Source organism: Podarcis liolepis (genome assembly GCF_965112155.1).
Source record: "Podarcis liolepis genome assembly, chromosome: 8".
In the NCBI taxonomy this organism is placed as follows: Eukaryota; Metazoa; Chordata; class Lepidosauria; order Squamata; family Lacertidae; genus Podarcis; species Podarcis liolepis.
In genome coordinates, this window is record NC_139560.1 from 72,281,754 (window position 1) to 72,303,940 (window position 22,187).

The window sequence follows — 22,187 nt, forward strand, 5'->3', positions numbered from 1 at the left end:
GAAACCACAGGTAAATAAACCACAAGATGCAACATTTGTATCAATGTGCAATGGATAGTTCAAAGTATCACTGAACACATGGCAGGCAGGTGAGAGGATATGTGCACATCATCTACACCCCTGAACTACACCCTGATTTCACAGAACATGTGTATACAGTGGTACCTCGGGTTAAGAACTTAATTCATTCTGGAGGTCTGTTCTTAACCTGAAACTGTTCTTAACCTGAGGTACCACTTTAGCTAATGGGGCCTCCCGCTGCCGCCACACCATTTCTGTTCTCATCCTGAAGCAAAGTTCTTTACCCAAGGTACTATTTCTGAGTTAGTGGAGTCTGTAACCTGAAGCATCTGTAACCTCAAGCGTCTGTAACCCGAGGTACCACTGTATATACTACAAGTGTGTGCATAATGCAGGTCTCTTGCCATGTGATAATGAACTCTAGAAAATAAGAGGTTTCTTTCAATCATATATATAGACTTCCCCAGTCTGTGTACATGTCAACCCCTGTTAAGAGTTCTAATTTTAAACCAGCCCAATTATCCACATATCCCACAGGCAGCCAGGAGCAAAAATGTCTTCACCTTTAAAAAACAAACAAAAAAAAAACTTTATTATCCACATGTCTGCAGACCTTGGACAATACTTTGGAGCAGAAAACATAAATATACCGTATTTTGCGCCCCATAAGATGCTCCGGCCCATAGGACGCACCTAGTTTTTTTGGGGGGAAATAAAGAAAAAAAATTATTTCCCCCCCCCAGGTGCGGGGCTGGAAGAACGAGGTCGGGGAACAGTGGGAAGGCACGCTCTGCCTCCCCACTGTCCCCCGAGCTTGTGGGGCTGGCGATGGGGAGAAGTGCGCTGATCCCGGGACTGCAGGCAGCTCTGCGCCGCCATCCGGAGTGGGGCGGGACTTAGCGCCCCGCTCCCGGTGGCCGCGCAGAGCTGCGCTGATCCCGGGACTGCAGGCAGCTCTGCACCGCCATCTGGAGCGGGGCGGGACTTAGCGCCTCGCTCCCGATGGCCGCGCAGAGCTGTGCTGAGCCAGGGACTGCAGGCAGCTCTGCGCAACCCTCAGAGCCGGTCTCCCGAAGGTTGCGCAGAGCTTCCTGAAGCCTGGAGAGCGAGAGGGGTCGGTGCGCACCGACCCCTCTCGCTCTCCAGGCTTCAGCGAAAGCCTGCATTCGCCCCATAGGACGCACCCAGATTTCCCCTTCATTTTTGGAGGGGGAAAAGTGTGTCCTATAGGGCGAAAAATACGGTAAGTTTGGTTACCAAATAGCTATTCTGAAAACATAACATTGCATTTGTGCTTTTAATTTGGATGAGTGAAGGGTAAACAAGAATGCTAAATCCCACTGTACGGCAGGAAACTTCAAGGAATTTTCACAATGTAAAAGACAATTTCAACCTTGAAAACACACATGAAGCATTTTCAACTCATTTGAACTCTGAATTGATTTCTGCTAAACATGACTCAAGGCTACAAAATTTTTATTTAAGTTACTGTTGCATCATCTGTCCCTCTAACAAGATGTCAAAAATAGCCTCTGGTCTACCTCCAACCGAGTTCCTCTTATCTTTTCCAGAAACCCATCTGCTACATCAATGAAAACAGACTTCACTTCCAAATGTATTTTAAGCATGTGTATTGAATCTGATTGTTACCTAACATTATTTTTTTTAAAAAAAGAAGTGAATGCCACAAATTGATCTTACCCATGAATATTTGGATTAAGCAGACACATAAAAGCTATCCCCTTACCCCATGTTGAAGAGAATTTAACTTTAGGCTTCCTTTGGAGTGCAACTAGTAGGTAGATGGAGAGAAAGTTCTGCTTAGTATACTTTGTTTAATCAAGTTTAGATTACAATTAACATAAGCAGACAACTTCAAAGGATTTTGCATTCACAGTTCTGAATTTGGAAATTCCACTTTGTTTATAAACCCTAGAAACACAAATTAAAGGACGAACCAAAACCTTTCCATTCAAGATGTTTTATTTATGGATTTACTTATTCTTGCTCACTAGCTGCGGGGGTTTAGTGGGTTTAGCTATTCATCTCAGATGTGAGGTTGTAAAATACGGCATTTACTGCCTCAGAGTTTAAGTAGGAAGAGGACTCCCACGATGGTGTTCCCAGTGCCCGGAACACCACCTGCAGCTCTGCATTCAAAACCACCTCTTTTTTTCAGCTGCTTCAGCCCTCATAGATGTCAAGGGCAACACAAGTAGAAAATGGCCATGGGTTCCCACATCAAATTCTGCCTCATCGTTGCATGGCTCCTTCTAGCTTCTCTGTGCTTGGTGCAATTTCTGCAGCAGGGAGGTTCCCCATTTGTTTTTTGAAGCCTGAGAGATCAAGGTCCTTCATCAAGAACACATGGAGCCCCCAAAAGTAGAAAAGGGTCTCCACTGTAGGAGTTACCGATGGATATGGGGAGGCTGAACATGGGGGGAGAAGGGAGGATGAAAAGTGCAGTTCTGTAGCTCTTTTCTACTCTTGTTGCCCTTTTGCAGCTGTAATATCTAAAGAGGGCTGAGTTATACAAAACTATACTAAGTAGTAGATCCATGTTCTTTCAAGCAAGGAGTAGAATGAAAATTTCCAAATTTCCCTTGATGAACACACTTCACTAGAAACCAAACTGCAGAAATACCAGCTATCACTCTAGTAGCCTAATTAGCAATGTAGAGTTATTAAATAGGCAATTAATGTCCCAGAGATTAATGTCCTGCTGGAGAGATTTGAATTAAATAGCTTTTGGACTCATAGTAAACAAAGGGGAATTTTTCGCCTAGATATTGATCCAATCTGCAATGCTCCAAACACAACCTCCTTTCACATGGAAGCTCATTTGAATTTGGCTGATAAGTCAATTCAAAGAAAGTAGGATCAAATGGTTTGGAGAGGCTACATATACATACAGGAAGATTTAAGATTTTGTTTCGGGAACCTTAATCGACCCTAGCATCATGCAAAGCAGTTTCTGCTGGGCTTTCTCCATTGTCAGAGGCAGTTGTGCTTCTGAATATCAGTTGCTAGAAACTGCAGGAAGGAAGAATGATCTGGTACCCATGTTCTGCTTATGGGTTTCCTGCAGACATCTGCTACAGGAAGTGTGGCAAAAAAAAACAAACAACCCACAACCTTTTAAAACAATATTTTGTCATCTCCATCCATTTCAAAAAATGCTATAAGTGAAACAAAATAAGCAAGTCATTTACAAAAAAAACCCCGTGAGTTTCCACATAATTCTCAGCTACTCAAATGAGAGGAGGGTATCTTCTTCGTTCATAAGAACTCTTAAAATTCTACATTCCTGCATTCATTCAATCATTCCCCAAATTTACTTCTCCACCAATATACCAATCTGGTCAACAAATCTCAGTTGGCAAATTGTTCACTTAAAAAGAACTCAGAGCATGGCAAAGGCTCAGTTCATACTTCAGTTTATAAGATGTCTAAGGGGATAACTATAACCTACACAGAAATGCATATAATGAAGTTCTGACCATGCTTTTGGTTTTTTTAAAAAGGGTTTTTCTGAGAGGGCTATTTGAAGTGGAGGATGATGGGGTGGGATGGGGTTTGATAATCCCTCCCCCGGTCACTTTTTCTTCTTAATCATCCCATCGTGAAGGAACATTTCCTAAAACAAAAGGGGTGTCCCTAATTTGGTTACTTATATGCACGTAACGTGTAGTTTTGCCTAGAAGCAATTAAATTTTCTTGGGGACTTACCGGTAATTACTTAATTAGTAACACAATGCACACAATTCATATTTTCACTTAAAAGTACTTTTCTCCAAAGGCCTAACTTTAAAAGTTCCATTCAGCAGGGACAAAAAGTGTTGCAAACATTTCATAGAATTATTTTGGTATACACACACATATCAAATATCACGAGACATTTTATATCTCACTTTTAATATCTCAGTGACGTTAACATGAAGTTTTACTGCAATGATTTCTAGAAACGGTATAACACTGTGGCAGAAATGGCAAAGCTATATAACAAACTTAAAAGCTTTTAAAAAAAAATCTGAAGGGGGCATAAATATTTTTTTTAAAAGGCTCTAGCCAGCACCGTGCCATTCAGAAGTGTTTTATATCAGTATATATATTAAGACACATACAAGTTAGAGCAGCCGGCACTAAATCTGAGAATACGCTATTAGAACTGAAATAAAAGGTGATGGAATATGTGATACAAAAGCAAATCTGACTATGGGCTGATTTTAATGTTGTATCTACTGTGTGGAGCCCACCAAAACCATGCTCTTAAACAGCGGGCAAGGTGGACAATTATGCATCAGCAAAAGGAGGAAATGAACTTTTTGGACTTGCTTCTGTCAATCTCTGGTACTGGACAATCTTTTCTATTTCATATATATATATATATATATATATATATATATATATATGTGTGTGTGTGTGTGTGTGTGTGTGTGTGTGTGTATATGTGTGTGTATATATATATATATATATATATATATATATATATATATATATATATATATATGCTTTCGTAGATTTTCACGGGTACAGGAATGCAGGTTTTGGTGTCTTCGGGTGTCTTCCCGTGTAAGAGTTGGGGTGTCTAGGCGACGTTTCGACGAGGTCTCACTCGTCATCTTCAGGCTGGTGCTTTCGGCTTCTTGTTACTGGAACAGAGCAGGATCTCAGTGTTTGAGTTCCTATAAATACTGTTGAGGGGGTGTGGTGTATAGCCTCCAACGTTCTGGGCAGAGAGGAAGTTCCCAGGTTAGTGTGCCTTTTCTTCTTTTGTTCCTTAATTACTTGAGGGATATCTTGAGTGATTTCTTGAGTGATATTCTGAGTACCACTTAGGTGGGTCATTAGGTGTGGATTAGTTGCTAAAGCTTTCGTGTCTTGACCTCTTGAGCTTGTGAAGAGTTTTTCTGAGAAGATGGCTGTACTGCACTTAGTTGTGCTCTGGCTTGGCTTCGTGTATAGGGGCGAGCTGTGGTTTTGTGCCCTGTGCCAGCCAGATCTGTGTAGGGATTGCAGGGGGGTGCAGCATCCGGAGGTGCCACTATGGTTTGGCTACTGGATGGTGTCTGTAATTTATCTGTGGAGAGGGTCTGGGTTTGGGTCTGGTGTGGTTGATTGGTGATGGCGTTCTGTGTGCCTCTGGTGCTGGTGTCGGTTTTTGTGGGGAGGGCTAATTTCCAGATGTCTGGCAGGCGGGACGTGTCGTCACGCTTGTTCATGTTGTGAGGGTGTTTCTCTATCTCGATGGCTTCCATGATTATTCTCTTGTGGTGATGTTCCATGTTAAAGAGCAATTTGGAATCTGCAAAATTAATTTCGTGTCCTGTTTCTTTCATGTGTTGGAAAAGAGAGGAAGTTTTTTCTTCTTTTTTGACGGCATTCTTGTGTTCTGCGATACGTGCATTTATTCGTCTGTTTGTTTGTCCAATGTACGTGGCTGGGCAGACTTTGCAGGGTATTTCATAGACCCCTTGGTTTTCCAACTGGATTTTATCTTTGGGGTTTCTGAGGATATTGGCTATTTTTTGGTTGGTGCAAAAGGCTGTTTTGATATTGTGTTTATGGAGGATTTTGCTAATTTTATCTGTAGTGCCCTTGATATAAGGAAGGAGGGCCATGCCATTGTTTTCTTCTGTGTCTTGGTTTTTGGGGGGTGTTTCTTTTTGGATTAGCTTCGTAACCCTGTTTTGCTGGTATCCATTGGCGATTAACACATTTGAGAGATTCTGTAACTCAGTTGTCAAGTGGTCTTTGTCAGCCAGGCGTTTGGTTCTGGAGATGAGAGTCTTGGCTACGGAGTTTATTTGTGCAGGGTGGTGGTGTGATTGTGCATGTAAGTAGCGGTTGGTGTGTGTTTTTTTCCGGTAGATAGTGTGTCCTAGTGAGCCATCAGGTTTTTTGTAGATTAGGACGTCAAGGAAGGGAAGTTGGTTGTTGGCTTCTATTTCCATAGTGAATTGTATTTTGGGGTGTAGGCTGTTGAGATGTGTGAGGAAGCTATCTAGTTTTTCTTTCCCGTGTGGCCAAATTACAAAGGTGTCGTCAACATATCTGAGCCAAAGTTTGGGTTTGTGTTCTGACTTGTCTAAAGCATTGGTTTCAAAGTGTTCCATGTACAAATTTGCGATGACCGGTGAGAGGGGTGATCCCATAGGTGCTCCTTCTATCTGTTTGTATCTTTGTCCATTGTGGATGAAGTACGTGTTGGTTAGGCAGTGGTTGGTCAGGTCCAGGATGTATTCGGGGGGATTGTATTTGTTTTGAATGGCTGTCAAGGCTTCATTAATGGGCACTTGTGTGAAGAGAGATACAACATCGAAGCTCACAAGTAGGTCATCGGGATGTAGGTTTTGCTTCTTTATTGTTTCTATGAACTGGAAGGAGTTTGTAACGTGTGAAGCGATGGATTCTGCATAGGGCTGAAGTTGCTTAGCGAGAAATTTAGCGAGATTTTGTAGAGGTGAGCCTATGGAGCTGACTATTGGTCTGAGTGGTGTTCCTTCTTTGTGTATCTTGGGGAGACCGTAGAGTTTGGGGCATCTGGATGATTTTTCTCTGGGGATGATTCTTAGCTGGATTTCTTCACTGATAGGAGAGGCTTTTATTTTGGATTTGGTGGTTTTTTCCAGATAGGTGGTGGGATCTGTTTTTATAGGTTGGTAGGTAGGGTCTTGGAGTAGATTTGATAGTTTTGCTTGGTAGTCCGATGTGTTCATCACAACAGTGGCATTACCTTTATCTGCTGGGAGAATGATTATGTTGTTGTCTTTCCTCAGGTTGGTGAGTGCTTTCTGTTCTTCTTTGTGTAAATTGCTTCTGGGTGGTTTGCTGGAGCAGAGGATGTTGGTGACTTCAAGTCTGATTTTATTGGCTTCATCTGGGTTGATTTTGGTTAGGCTAGCTTCGACTCCGCATATGATGTTTTCCGTGGGGATGCGTCTCGGGGCGACTGCAAAGTTGAAACCTTTGGAGAGTACTTTGGTTTCAGTTGAGGTGAGGATCCTGTCTGATATGTTATGTACTGTTTGTTTCATGGGTTGTTGTGGAGGGTGGCTGGGCTTCTGGCGTTTCTCTAGTTTGTGGAGTTTGTTGGTGTGTCTGTCTGTTTTATGTGAGGTCTCAGTTTCAGCTCTCCAGACGGCTAGTTGTTTGCATTTGTCCCAGAGTGCAGGGTGGATTTTGTTACAGAGTTTGAGGTGAAGAGTGAGCAGATCTTTGTTGGTTTGGTTTAGTAGGTATCTTTTCTTATGTATTTCGTTTCTGATTAGGGATAGTTCAGTTCGTTTCAGGATCCTTTCGGTAGCTGGGGTTTTAGAGTGGAATTTAAGTTGGAAGCATGTGGGAATTAAGTTGGGGACTGTTAATACAACAGTATTTATAGGAACTCAAACACTGAGATCCTGCTCTGTTCCAGTAACAAGAAGCCGAAAGCACCAGCCTGAAGATGACGAGTGAGACCTCGTCGAAACGTCGCCTAGACACCCCAACTCTTACACGGGAAGACACCCGAAGACACCAAAACCTGCATATATATATATATATATATATATATATATATATATATATATATATATAACTAGGTATGCCCCCCCCACAAAATTTGACATATTGGCTCTACCTCTTTGTGGGGACACATTGTGGATGAGCCACAAAGCCTCCCCCCTCAGCGTGGGGGTCGGGACTGCGTCCCGCCTTATGCTGGGGAAGCCTGACCATGCCAATTAGCCAAGCAGCCAATCTGGCAGCTTGGGGGCATGGCTGGGGTCAGTTTAAACCATGGCACAATGCTGAATCACCCCTTTTCAGTCTCGCGCCATGGATATGCAGCTTCAGCCCCTTCCTCTTCACTTCCTTCTGTTAGTTTCTGTTTGCCACTGTGCAGTGCTTTGGAGTCACAAGACTCTGTTTACATTCCAGAGACATTCCAGGCTGTTGGAAGTCTCACGGTAGATGGATGTGACGTTACTGGTTTCCCGTTCCTTTGTTTTTCAGTTGCTCTCTGCCTTTCACAGAGAGAGGATGATTTCTTTTCTGTTTGTGTAGCTAGAAAATAAAGCATAGCGATGTAGCCATAAATCTCATCACTTCTGTGTGCTGCTTTGATTCTCTGCTGAATGGGAATGTGCTTGGAGCCTCATCAAAGGCTCAGGTCGTTAATCACGTCAGGGGGCAATTCCAGAAGATGAGCTTTATCAGCTCGGTCGCAGTGGAGATTCCGACACCTTCCACATGGTGCCAGCTCCTTTGTGGTGTGGTTAGGCATTGGAATAGAATTGGGAGAGAGGCAAGGTGCAGCCATCACCTGCCCCTCCGTGCTCAGGGGTATTCCGTTAAAGGAATCCAGGGCTGTGGATCTCATCTGAAGCCCAGGAAAGGGCTAGGGCCATGCCACGACCCCTGCGGGAACCCAGGGGGTGCTCAAGTCGATCCACATTGGCAGGGCTCCCCCTACTGGTGGTTTACCCTTACCAGGCTCCCTGCAAAGCGGGCAGAAGTCGGATATAGTCTGTTGATCCTAATGCCTAAGCCAATACCACTCACATTCTGTAACCAATGAAGTAATTATTATTACTATTATTATTAATTTATTTATACCCCACCCATCTGGCTGGGTTTCCCCAGCCACTCTGGGCGGCTTCCAACAAAACACTAAAATACAATAACCTATTAAACATTAAAAGCTTCCCTAAACAGGGCTGCCTTTAGATGTCTTCTAAAAGTTACCAGATGTCCCCATTTCCCGAGGAAGTCCCCGGATTTACAAATCAGTCCCCATACAAAATCCATTGAAGTTGAAAAGTGTCCCTGGATTCATTGAAAAAAAATCTGGTAACCTTACAATAAAGTTGTGGCCCAAATTTTGCCCATTAACATTAACCTAAAAATCTGTGTCCTTGTGTCTTTATTCTCATGGGGGATGGCTTGGGGTTTTGACATGCAATATCAATTAACTTTCAATATTTCAATATTTAATTAATTTATTTATTTTGACTTCCCATCCTTACATCCATGATATTTCTGTTGCATTCCTTGATATGCTGCCACAACTGCCCTTTATTTTCTATTATATTATAACATATATTACAATCATTTATCTGGACCATCTTTTTTCCAGATATCACAGCTAATCACAATCATTCATATGGCCCCACCCCAAATGTAAACACAAAACATTTTTTTAAGAATAAATTCCAGTAGGAGTAGTTTAAACTCCATTTTGATTTTATTTTCTATTTTTCCGGATGGCCTTGAAGTTGCAAGTTAAAGTTCAAGCCAACCTCAAAAATGCATTGAAAGTTGTGCAGGATCTGCTCAAGCAATCAGCTGCACGTATTTTAACCTGAACAGTCCAACACATGCCTTTGCAATCTACCTGTGGCTCTTCTCTGAGACTGTGTTGCTTTCCCCTCCTCCCACTTTCTGTACCAGTTTGCCAGCTGTTAAAAGCAGTAATATATATATACTGGACTAGGTTTATTACTGATATATTATTTTTTGCAAGAAGAAAAGTAGACACATTATATTTAAAGTTAGAAAGTGAACACTGTCTGTTTGCTAAAGGCATTCAAACAACAGCCTAAAGTAGTGGCAAAGTTTCTATTTTGCTTTTTCAAAAATGAAACAAGTTGGCTAACTCATCTTTAAAGGCAAGCCCACCCACGGAAACTTCATTAATTTTGCCCATCAGAAGTCACATATACCCCCACTTTTGCAGGGAATGAAATGGTCCCTTGGAAGGAACAGTATTCAGCCCAGCTTGGATAAAAGCAACAGCAGGAAGATGTAAGGAGAACTACATATAGAACATAAAAGTATAAATGAAAACATAGTATTAATATGGAGAAAGAGTTCTAACAGCTCAATTATTTTTCATGTTAGATTAGAAGCATCCGTATGTGTGTGCATTTCAGTGGATTAAAAAGGACATTTGTCTTTTTTACTCCAATACAAATATTATTTATCCCTGAGTTTCCAAGGCAGCAATAACATTTTAAAAACCATTCAAAGTGTGAAACCAGTAAAACCAAATCAACACAATACCAGAACTATATACCTTCCATTTAGGGTGTTAGAAGAGGGGTAGTAGCTCTGGTGGGGGGACAAATTGTACTCCTTCTGGGGTAATCTGTACAGCTTCTGGGGTAGGACAAGATGAACTGTGTGACACTGAGAACATTAAAGTGACTTGGTATGAGATACTCTACCTTTGGTGGCAAGTTTTCTGGGAACTTGCATGTGATAGCAGATAGCCTTGGAATGTCTCTAGTAGCACCTTGCAGATGACTTAAGTGGAGATGCTCACTCAGAGGCCTCCCCCAACATCTGCTGCATCCACCTACAAATTTCTGAAGATTCCTTGCCACAAAATGGCACCTTCTTTTAAAAAGACACAAAACACTCTCTTTTAACGTTTAAATAACATATAACTTTTACTTAGTGTGCTTGCACTTGCAGATTAAAATCTACAATGCAGGCGGATGTTTAAGATGCTATAACAATAATTTATTTGCACCCCGCCCATCTGGCTGGGTTTCCCCAGCCACTCTGGGCAGCTCCCAATCGAATTGGGAACTTACATAGATATATATCTAAGACTGACTAACATTTAAAGACTAACTGATACAGTGGTGCCTCGCAAGACGAAATTAATTCGTTCCGCGAGTTTTTTCGTCTAGCGAATTTTTCATCTGGCGAAGCACGGTGTCGGGAAAGTTTTGGAAAAGCTTCAAAAATCACCAACGTCTTCAAAAACCTCAAAAAAGGCTACCACACCGCGTTCTATGAGTTGCTCCTCGAAGTCAAGTCGCAACTGTATTAACGGTGTTAAGAAAAAGGAAACAAACTTGCAAGACATTTTCGTCTTGTGAAGCAAGCCCATAGGGAAATTCGTCTTGCGAAGCAGCTCAAAAAACGCAAAACCTTTTCGTCTAGTGAGTTTTTCGTCTTGCGAGGCATTCGTCTTGCGGGGCACCACTGTACTCTGAGGCAGACAGCAGCACAACACCACATGCTTTTTGCTCTAACTGTTAAAACCAGTGCTATTTTTGTAGAAAAAAGAGTTTCCGGAACTCACCGTGGATGTCTTGTCTCTCCTGTTCTCTTCTAATGGCAATGACAGCCTTTGCTATTATAAGAGATGGCAGAGTTCCAGCTCAAAAGAGCCTTGGTTAAGACTGTTCTACCAGCTGAACCAACTGCCACAGAGTGTATGATGCCACAGGAAAAGATGTAGTATAAATACCAACAACTGGGAAACACTGGTCTGAGAGCGCTCCAATTGGAGAACAGCTTTTACCGAAGGTGTCATGGGCTTTGAAGATGCTCAAACTCAGGAAGAAAGGGAGAAACATTTTGAGAGGAAGGCACATTTGGCAAACCCTCACCATCATCAACTCCTGTCTGGAAACCTATGTCCCCTCTGTGGAAGGACGTGTGGATCCAGAGTTGGCCTCCACAGTCACTTATGGACTCACTCTTAAGACTGTGTTCATGGAAGACAATCTTACTTGGCTACAAGTGATCACCAAAGAAGAAGAAGCTATAGAGTTCTATAGCTCTTGCAACAAACCCTTTACACATGCATTTTGGATGCCAACATTCCACAATTTGGAGGGGTGCATCTTCAAAAGCTCATTTTCTATTTCGTTCTCTTGCTTTTTACACTTCTGTTCGAGAGAAGGCAAAATCACGACCCCTCTACTTGAAATCTTTTTTGCAAAATTTTGCAAAATTCGTAAAGGGTCCATCACGTTGTTGAAAGCCTATGCAAAACAAAAAATTATTGTTTCTTCAAATGCATGGCTCCCTGAACATTTTGGACATTTCCCCCAATCAATTTGGACTACATTTTGTAATGAGGTGTGTGCAGTCACAAACAGGTCAAGCTGCATATTAATTTTGTCGTATTACTGTAGTTCTCACCAGGTGCCCTATTCGTATCTTTTTTATTTAAAAATAATAATTTTTATTCATTTTCCAAACAAGTTTTATACAGTCAACAAATTATTTTACACTCATGCTTCAATTTTTGACTTCCCTCAGTTTCTCTGTCAATCTTTCGAAAAATTTCTATTTATTGACGGATTTCTAAACATGATATTGCCTTTCCCCACTCCTTTTCCTCTTGCTCTCTTTTTTGCAGTATTTCCTACTATTTCACAGAGTCTCTTCAAAACCAACAAGCATTGTCTGTACATCACATATATTTTTCAGATATTCTGTAAATTTCCCCCAGTCCTCAATAAACTTTTGGTCTTTCTGGTATCAAATCTTCCCAGTCAATTTGTCCAATTCTGCATATTCGGTCAATTTCCTTCTCCATTCTTCCACTGTTGGAATTTCTTCCTGTTTCCATCTTTGGGCCAGAAGTATCCTTGCGGCAGTCACTGCATATTGAAACAGTTTACAGTCTCTCTTATTGATTCCGTTTCCTACCATTCCTAATAGAAAGGCTTCTGGTTTTTTAACGAACGTATATTTCAACATCTTTTTCAATTCATTGTATATCATTTCCCAGAAGTCTTTCACCTTTTTACACTCCCACCACATATGATAGAAAGTACCTTCTTTTTCTTTACATTTCCAACACTTATTGCATGTTTTATACATTTTGGCCAGTTTAACTGGCATTATATACCATCTGTAAAACATTTTCATTACATTTTCTTTCAACGCAGTACATGCCGTAAATTTTAGCCTTTCATTCCATAATTTCATCCAATCATCATACTGTATATTGTAACCAAAGTCTCTTGCCCAGTGTATCATTACTACTTTTACCTCTTCATCTTTTGTATGCCACTCCAGCAACAGGCGCCCTATTCGTATCATCCAGATCTGGTGTGAGTAGGATCATGGCTGAGTTGCCATTGATGTAATTAACTGAGTTTATCAGCACTGCTCTGAGTTAAGTAATGTCCATGTGTCTCAGTCTCAGTCAGTTTTATTGCACATAGCCAAAGGCTGCCGCAATGTACACAGAATCATTTGACAATTAAAAGAAAATATACTGAATTGATACAAAAGACTTAAAACATTTATATTATCAAAACATTACGTACTCTAAACAGAGCTATAAAAGTACCCCAATATACAAATCAAGACATTAAACAATAAAATTCATAAGCAAAAATCATCAAATGGCCACTAATGTCCATGTGGTGTTTTGGAGATAGTGGTGCAAGGTTAAAAATGAGTTAGGGAGCAAGCAGAATAAACTGCTTGTTTATGTGTGTGTAAGAGAATGTGGGTGGCGCTGTGAGTTAAACCACTGAGCCTAGGGCTTGCCTATCAGAAGGTTGGCAGTTTGAATCCCCAAGACAGGGTGAGCTCCTGTTGCTCAGTCCCTGCTCCTGCCAACCTAGCAGTTCGAAAGCACGTCAAAGTGCAAGTAGATAAATAGGTACCGCTCCGGCGGGAAGGTAAACGGTGTTTCCGTGCACTGCTTTGGTTCACCAGAAGCGGCTTAGTCATTCTGGCCACATGACTCGGAAGCTGTACGCCGGCTCCCTCAGCTAGTAAAGCGAGATGAGTTCCGCAACCCCAGAGTCGGTTATGACTGGAACTAATGGTCAGGGGTCCTGTTGATATGACTGCATATACTTCTATATCTCCTGTCCGAGGGTAGAAGATTAAAGTGGTGATGGCTGGGGTGTGAGTCATCCCTGAGAATTTTTCTCGCTCTCCTAAGGCAACGATCCCTTGCAATGTCATCTAGCGGACTCAAGGGACAGCCCATGATATCATGTGCTGTATTCACCACCCTCTGTAGAGACTTTCTGTCCATGGCTGTCAGGCCAGCATACCACACTGTGATACAATATGAAAGGAAACTTTTTTAAAAGGAGTTCATCAGTTGTTGTTTACCATTATTCTTTTGCAAGACCCTGAGGAAATGGAGTCTCTGTTGGGCCTTTCTGACCACCTGAGTTATGCTGATTTTCCAAGTGAGGTCCTCACTAAGGTAAACTCTCAGGAATTTAAAGGCGGAGACTCTCTCCATACAGCCTCCCCACCCCCCGATATACAAAGGGGCAGGTTCCCCTCTCTTGCTTAAAACAGTCGTGAAATACTTGCTAGTGACTGTTCCTGCCACATTCCCACCCCAGTTATGTCCTACCTTATTGGGATCCCATAATGCCATCACTCTCATGTCTTCATAAGCTCAAAACTTTATCACTATAGAGCTAATGCAGAATTCAGCAACTTGACCAGGATTGGTTGTCAACACTGGAAAGACGCCAATTTTATTGATAAAGTTATTATTTATTATTATTATTTATTTATTGAATTTATATTCCACCCTATACCCGGAGGTCTTAGGGTGGTTCACAGAACAAAATAAAAATATAAAACCACAAAACATATAAAGTTGTGATTTTAGGGATAATTGCTTTTTATGGCAAGTTGGTTTTTTTAGAAAAAGAAATTACTGCTATACATTGCCTTGGGCATTCATGGTGATGGAAAAGCTGTAAAGAAAACATAAAGATAAATTAATGGACCCTTCCTCCTCCTTGTTGCATCCATTTTAAAGGGGAATGCAGTACTAAATTGTAAATAAACAACTTAATTTAAGACAAGTCCTTGAAACATTGCTGTGAACACACCCTTCTCGGAGATTTCTCTTTTCTTTCAATAGTGGGTTAGGATTCTAGATAAAAAATTTCACAGTCTGAGAACCAAGAGTCAGGAGTCGCTGATTTCAGAAGGCAGGGTTTGGTGATGTACAGGGGAGTTGCCGAAGTGGATCCATAGGGATAATGCCCCAGATCTTTATCAGTGGGCGGTGCTGTGGCCAGGCAGCCGTGCCTTAATAGTTTTACGGCTTAGGGGTGTACGTATACCACCTCCCCCCTAAGTTATGGCCGGCTGCATCACTGCAGATGCGCCACTGCGGGTTGCGAACGTGTATCCCGCATGGATCACGTTCACAACCCAAGCGTCCACTGTATTGCAATTGCTGGTCGCCATGTTGGGGCCATAGCTGTCAACTTTTCCCTTTTCTTGCATGGAATCCTATTCAGAATAAGGAAATTTCCCTTTTTAAAAAAGGGAAAGGTTGACAGCTATGGTTGAGGCTGGGTAGGATTTTCCCCCCACTTGGCAAATTGACACCGGCCATTTGGTTTTCACCTATCTTCTAGCAATTGTCACAACTTTTGTGAGGTTAGGGCCATGTCACAGCCCCTACAGGGACCTCTCTGGGTGCCCCTATTTGATGTAAGTCATAGGGCACCCACTATTGGTGGTTTACCCTTCCATGGACTCCCAGCAGATGTCTGGAGTCGTGATAGCCAAGCTTCACCCCAATGCCTAAGCCAAACTGCTCACATCTGTAACCAATAAAGTTGTGGCCTGTTTCAACCCATACACCAAAATACTCCATGTCAGTGTGTTTTATTGTTCTCCTGGGAACTTTGTGGCTCGGGTGCCTTGGCACACAAGGACCCTGAGTGATTTTGGGCTGGTAATGAATTTGGGGGGAAACTGAATGGGGAAGTGATCAGGGTTACTGGGTAGTATTTTAATTTGGGGAAATAATTTAAAATTACTATTGGGGGTAACTGAAGGGCACTGAAGTTATTTGGAGCAGGATCTGCTGGGAAAGTAATTGGTTTAAATTAATTGAAGAGAATCTGATTTGGGGGTCATTTGAGCTGAGGTAGAAATTAATTGAAGTGTTAATCAGGGTGATTTGTCTGGGAAACCAGTTGGCTTGCTTTCCATGGCATTTTAATTTGCATCTATATATTTAAATTAGCACATGCAAATGTGTGTCAGTGGCCCAGGTCTCAAATCTTTTAAGTACTTGGTAACACCCCAGATGATGCTACAGGGCTGCTAGCTAGATTCATGGATTGGGGTATGACCAAAAGCTGAAGAAATAGGGGAAGAGAGTTTCAGGCACAGGAAAATGGAGAAGCTGACAAATTCAAACATATTATTTGCTGTTTTGCATGGTAAAAACTGGGGACAAATCCTCTGATGTAAAGTTCTCTCTCTGTGTGTGGTATGGGAGGTACTTTTTAAAGCAATAGGAATGGATGAAACTTTCAGTTTGGGTTTCTTTCAATTTCTCATTTTCTAAATGGTTCAGTTCTCTACATTTCTACAGCAGTTTGTGAATTTTATATAAGGAATTTCCTCAGCATTTTATATCAAATTTCTCCTGCTATACAATTTTTTGTAAAACAAGTCCATCTAATGGTAACATAATTTTCACTAATTTATGCATAATTAGGAGGACTTTATTCTAGTATACACATTTTTGTACACATTAATTGACGGGAGAACAACATTGCAAAATTTCATTTACAGATAGGTAGCCGTGTTGGTCTGCCATAGTCAAAATAAAAAAATTCCTTCCAGTAGCACCTTAAAGACCAACTAAGTTAGTTCTTGGTATGAGCTTTCGTGTGCATGCACACTGAAGAAGTATCTGAAGAAGCATGTGTATCTGAAGAAGTGTGCATGCACACGAAAGCTCATACCAAGAACTAACTTAGTTGGTCTTTAAGGTGCTACTGGAAGGAATTTTTTTATATTGCAAAATTTGGAAAACTGAATTTCAAAGGATTTCTGTGTTTCAGTTCATGTATTGTATTGGAACGTGCATAATAATTAAGATCATCTTTAAATGTAAACTGAATAAAATTCAAAGAGGAAATGCTGTTATTGCATGTGAATGCATTGTGTTAGACCCACAATCATGTTGAAGTGCCTCACAATAAGCAGCCACATTCCTTTTATTACTTTGTGTGAGGTCTGTAAAGATCATTCCTAGAACTATTTGAGATGGTTTTCAATAGGAGAGAGCACAAATGTTCACTATCCATGAATAGAACAGTTTTTTCTATACTTAACATTTTTTTAATAATAATATTTTTTTAAGTGGTCAAGATCCTTGGCCTATACACTTTCTGTCCTCCTCTCTGAATTCTTTGCTTTTGTTGTACAATGCAAACTAAACAACAGAGTTTCATTCAATATTCGTGAGGAATGCCCAGACCTGCCCAGAAATTTTTAGAAACCACAAAGTATTATGTTTTTTAAATGGATAGTGTAATCTATGAGTTGGATCCTTCATGCCAAAAGTTGAGTAATGTCACGTTTTGGTCAGCCATCTTGATTCAAAATGGCGCCTAGCATCCAAAGAGTTACAAAGTCTGCCACCCTCACCCTAGGAAGCATTACACCAAATTTGGTGACAAGAAGTAGCAAAGCAAATGAGTGAAGTCACACCAAAGTGGCATTTTGGTGGTCGCTATCTTAATTCAAAATGGTGGCCAGCATCCATACGTCAACAAAAATCACCATACCTAGCTCAGGAACCCTTCTGTCAAATTTGCCAATGATATCTCAAGAGGCAGCTGAACCTAGAGAGAACAAACAAACAAACAAACTGACAAACCATTCTCCAAAATATATTGTAGATTAAGTGAGCTAAACTTTCTCAATTTGCTGTATACGTATACCACCAAGATATGCAGCAAATTGCCCCACTGCTCACATTAGGACGGCCAACTTCGCTCAACTCTAATTTTCATCTAGGTGAACTTTGAAAAACTTCTTGTGAATGTGCCAGCATATGATAATATTTCTAGTTACCATATTTGAAAAATATATTGTCATGTGGGGTTGGCTATCCAGAACCAGGGCGGTAATTTTACAGATAATTTAAAGCTCCTACAAGGTTTTGTGAAACAACTCCAAAAGTCACATACAAGGTTGACTCTTTGATGGACAACATGTTTATAATGTGTATTAATTGTCCTAATTTTTGATGTGTCATGAATTGTAATACAGTGGTACCTCAAGTTACATACGCTTCAGGTTACAGACTCTGCTAACCCAGAAATTCGGGTTAAGAATTTTGCTTCAGGATGAGAACAGAAATTGTGCTCCGGCGGTGCGGTGGCAGCAGGACACCCCATTAGCTAAAGTGGTGCTTCAGGTTAAGAACAGTTTCAGGTTAAGAAGGGACCTCCAGAATGAATTAAGTACTTAACCCGAGGTACCACTGTAATAAGAATAAGAATAAGAATACCCCGCCCATCTGGCTAGGTTTCCCCACCCACTCTGGGCAGCTCCCAACAGAATATTAAAAACACAATTAAACACCAAACATTAAAAACTTCCCTAAACAGGGTTGCCTTCAGATGTCTTCTAAAAGTCAGATAGTTGTTGATTTCCTTGACATCTATTGGGAGGGCGTTCCACAGGGTGGGCGCCACTACCAAGAAGGTCCTCTGCCTGGTTCCCTGTAAACTTACTTCTCACAAGGAGGGAACCGCCAGAAGGCCCTCGGAGCTGGACTTTAGTGTAAACTCTCCCTCTGATATAGCCTCAAAATAATGTACATCCTGACTGTGTAACAGCCAGACAGGCTGTTAACTGTTTCTCACTCTGCCAAGACTTTAACCTTATCCTGTTTGTGACATCATACATGGTATCAGAATGTCATTTTTTTGCATTCACCCTACACTGTCTCCATGCCAACTGCAGTGGCCAATAAGCATCTGCAACTCATTAGCTATTGGTCTATTTAGCAGGTTTGATATTTCTTTATTTTATTTTGCATGGACAGGTGGAGTCCCCCAAACCCTGGGCGGCCCCATGTGGAATAACTACTCAAGACAACGTGCTATGAGATTAAAATTGGCCACTACTTTATTATGTTTCAGATGTGGGTAGACCCTGGCTCAGGCATTGGGCGTTCATCCCTCCCTGTCCCCCGCTGGGGATCTGGGGAACATCAGGGTTATCCTGTGGGGGGGGGATGGGCTGGCTCTGGAGAACATATGTTCAAGCAGAGAGAGCCCGTCCCCATTACACCACTGTTGCAGGGAAGTGCAATGACAACCTCTAAGACCAAAGCCTCCCCTCAAATAACCCCTTTAATGGGGAACCCTGGTATTGCCGCTGCAAAGAGGGGGTAGGTCACCACCACACGCCCACCCCTATTTAGGGAAGATAGACTAAAGGATTCCACCCAAGGCCTGATACCGGCAAAGTTGTGACGTTTTGCTATGGGAAAGCCAAACCTGCCAATGCAAGAGAATTCAACAGCGACTTTGACGTAGCAGCACCTGTGTACCTGTGGAGAAAAGGTTAACCTACAAAAGAAGTCTTAACTGAGGGTGGGAGAAGCTCTGGAGTCAACTGACGATTCCCAGGTAAGATCCTCCCCCTATTGTGTGGGCAAGGTGGTCCCTCCCCCTACCTGGCCTGGTGACCTTGGCAATGCCTCCCCAGGCGGGATTGGACAACTGGCTGAGGTAGGCGGAGACCTCCAGGTATCCCACCTGGGGAAGGCGAAGCCAAGCCTGTGCTAATGATGCCACATAGGGTCCCAGGGGCTGCGCATGACCACGCAAAGGGCGCCCCCTGTTTAATGTTGGGAGCGCTCATTATTACCTATACCTGAAGAAAAGTTTAGTGGAACCTAAAAGCCAGGGCTGGATCTAGACACATCATACAAGTGTTTTAGTTAAATGGGTTGTAAACTCATACAGGGAAATCCGGTTGGGAAAGATGGGACTCCACAGCGCCATCTGGTGTCACAGTGTTATAACACTTTTTCTTTACCAATCTAGCTGAGTCCCAGTATTTCATTTAAAGATGTCCAATAAAAGATGTTGCCTCTCTTGTTGTTTGCATTAACATTCTGCGGCATTACGAAATATAAAGCTATTTCATGTTGGTGTCTTTGATAAGACAAATACTTGCGCTACAAATGCAGATAGCTTTTAGAAGTCATGAGAAAACATCTGTCAGGAACAGCATTTTTGACACCAACATTAGAGGCTATTTAGTACTGGCAAGGCAAAAAGCATTGTAACAGCTGGAACAATTAGGTTAATACACCAAAAATGCATAATTAATATACCACATGTAGTATTTCATCTGATATTGCTTTCACTGACATATCATTGTGCATTAAAAAACTGCATCAAAACTAGAGGATTTTGTTGCAAATCACAATCAAAGCATTTTTCAAACCACTGTATATGTGGAAAGATTCATACATTTCCAATGTAAGTCCAATTTAGATGTACAATGGTACCTCGGGTTACAGACACTTCAGGTTACAGACACTTCAGGCTACAGACTCTGAGAACCCAGAAATAGTCCCTCAGGTTAAGAACTTTGCTTCAGGATGAGAACAGAAATCGTGCAGCTGCAGCGCAACGGCAGCAGGAGGCCCCATTAGCTAAAGTGGTGCTTCAGGTTAAGAACAGTTTCAGGTTAAGAATGGACCTCCGGAACGAATTAAGTTCTTAACCCGAGGTACCACTGTATGGGAATGACAAATATAACATTTGTCTAGAGTGCTGCAACTTGTTCTTATTCTTCTTAAGAGTGCGTCACCTTTACTGTAACCAATGTAAATTCCCTTGTGAACAAGCCTCAGTGTAATACGCGGGACTTTTATTTTGAATCAGCATGCACAGAAAAGGGCTGGATAACTCCCTTAACACATTGGGAAGGAAACATGATGAGCCCCAGGGAATGAGTTGAGGCCTGAAGCTTTTCAAGGTTTCCTCATTCACCTCTCTGTTCTTGTTTTCCATCATTCATCCTTTGATTCTGTAGGCCTATGATCTGGATTATTTATTTATTCATTCATTCATCAAATAGATTTCATGCCTCACCCTTCAGCAGGGTTCAACCATACACAAAGCTAAAATGGCAATAAAGCAAATGAAAACAAAACAAAACAAATCATATACACATATATAAACACCATACCGTGCAAAATGTTCTAGAGATAAGGGCAAATAAACCAAGGCAGCTCCAATGAAATTATTGCACTTGAGGTAGGAAACACAGATTTATCTTCTTCCAGCCCCTCCAAAATTCACTTATACTGAAAACATCTCATCTGATTCCACTTTCCCTTCCACACTGTTAGATAATGCACCATGGAATGACCGCTCACCCAGTCCAGATGGGGTGGGCGGTGGTTGAGGCCAAGCATGGTGGCGCCTCACAATCTCTTCCATAGTGGCTGTCCACTTGTGCATTTCCTGGCTGGCCACTCGGGATAGCCCACCACCCACAAATTTAAACTGCCTTATCAGGGGCAAGCTAGGGAGCGGGGCCTGGGTGGTGGACCGGAGTGGAAAAGTGTTCATTCTGGTCTGGCTCCTGGCCATAATCCATTTTCCCTTTCACATTGTTACATTATTCTTCCATTTTCCTAATGCACCATGGAATTGATCCTCTCCGACTACACCTTCTCTTTCACTTATTCTGTATGGACATCTGTGGAAATTATAAGACCCCTTCCATTAGCTCAACCATTTCCACTGACTATCATCTCCCCTGCCCGCCCCCCAATCTACTACTACAAAACACTCAGGTCTACACTCCTTCTGAGCCAAGGAAAGACTTCATTTATAAGATTTTATTGAAGCCTTTTCATAATGCAATAAGATGAAAGAAACTAATCTGAATAAAAGCACAGAAAGAGAAAACACAGAGTCCTCTCTCCAAGGTAGCTCTTAACCCTTGTCACCCACAGAAAATGGTGGACCCTCCCAGGTCTCCCTGGGATATCTACAATACCCTGCCTCTCACTCAGTGTCCTCCCATCTACCATGCACCATCTTTGCCAAAGGTGATGGCAGTGACACAGCCCCCATTTTGGGGAGAGTGGACCAATAGTAGACTGCAAGACAGAGATGGTGCTTATGGGAAAGACTCCATATTTTGGGACTGAATAGAACTGGCCAAACCATTCTGTTCCATTTATAATGGCTTTACTTGTTTTATAACATAATGGTTTTATCTCCTTTTATAATTATATATTATACTGTTGTACACCACCTCAATCTCTGTGTGATGCAAGACTCCAGGGATTCATGGGACACAGATGGCTCTGTGGTCTAAACCACTGAGCTTCTTGGGTTTGCCGATCAGAAGGTCGGCGGTTTGAATCCCTGCAACGGAGAGAGCTCCCATTGCTCTGTCCCAGCTCCTGCCAACCTAGCAGTTCAAAAGGATGCCAGTGCAAGTAGATAAATAGGTACCACTGTGGCCGGAAGGTAAACTGTGTTTCCATGCACTCTGGTTTCCTTCATAGTGTTCCGTTGAATCAGAAGCAGTTTAGTCATGCTGGTCACATGACCCGGAAAGCTGTCTGTGGACAAATGCTG

The 22,187-nt window shown here is 41.9% G+C and overlaps 1 protein-coding gene across 1 annotated transcript in view; it reads left to right on the forward strand.

Annotated features, from left to right (window-relative positions):
- The window catches only part of CDH10 (cadherin 10), a 396,021-nt gene that overhangs the window by 50,019 nt on the left and 323,815 nt on the right, over positions 1 to 22,187 (forward strand). The window lies entirely within an intron of this gene.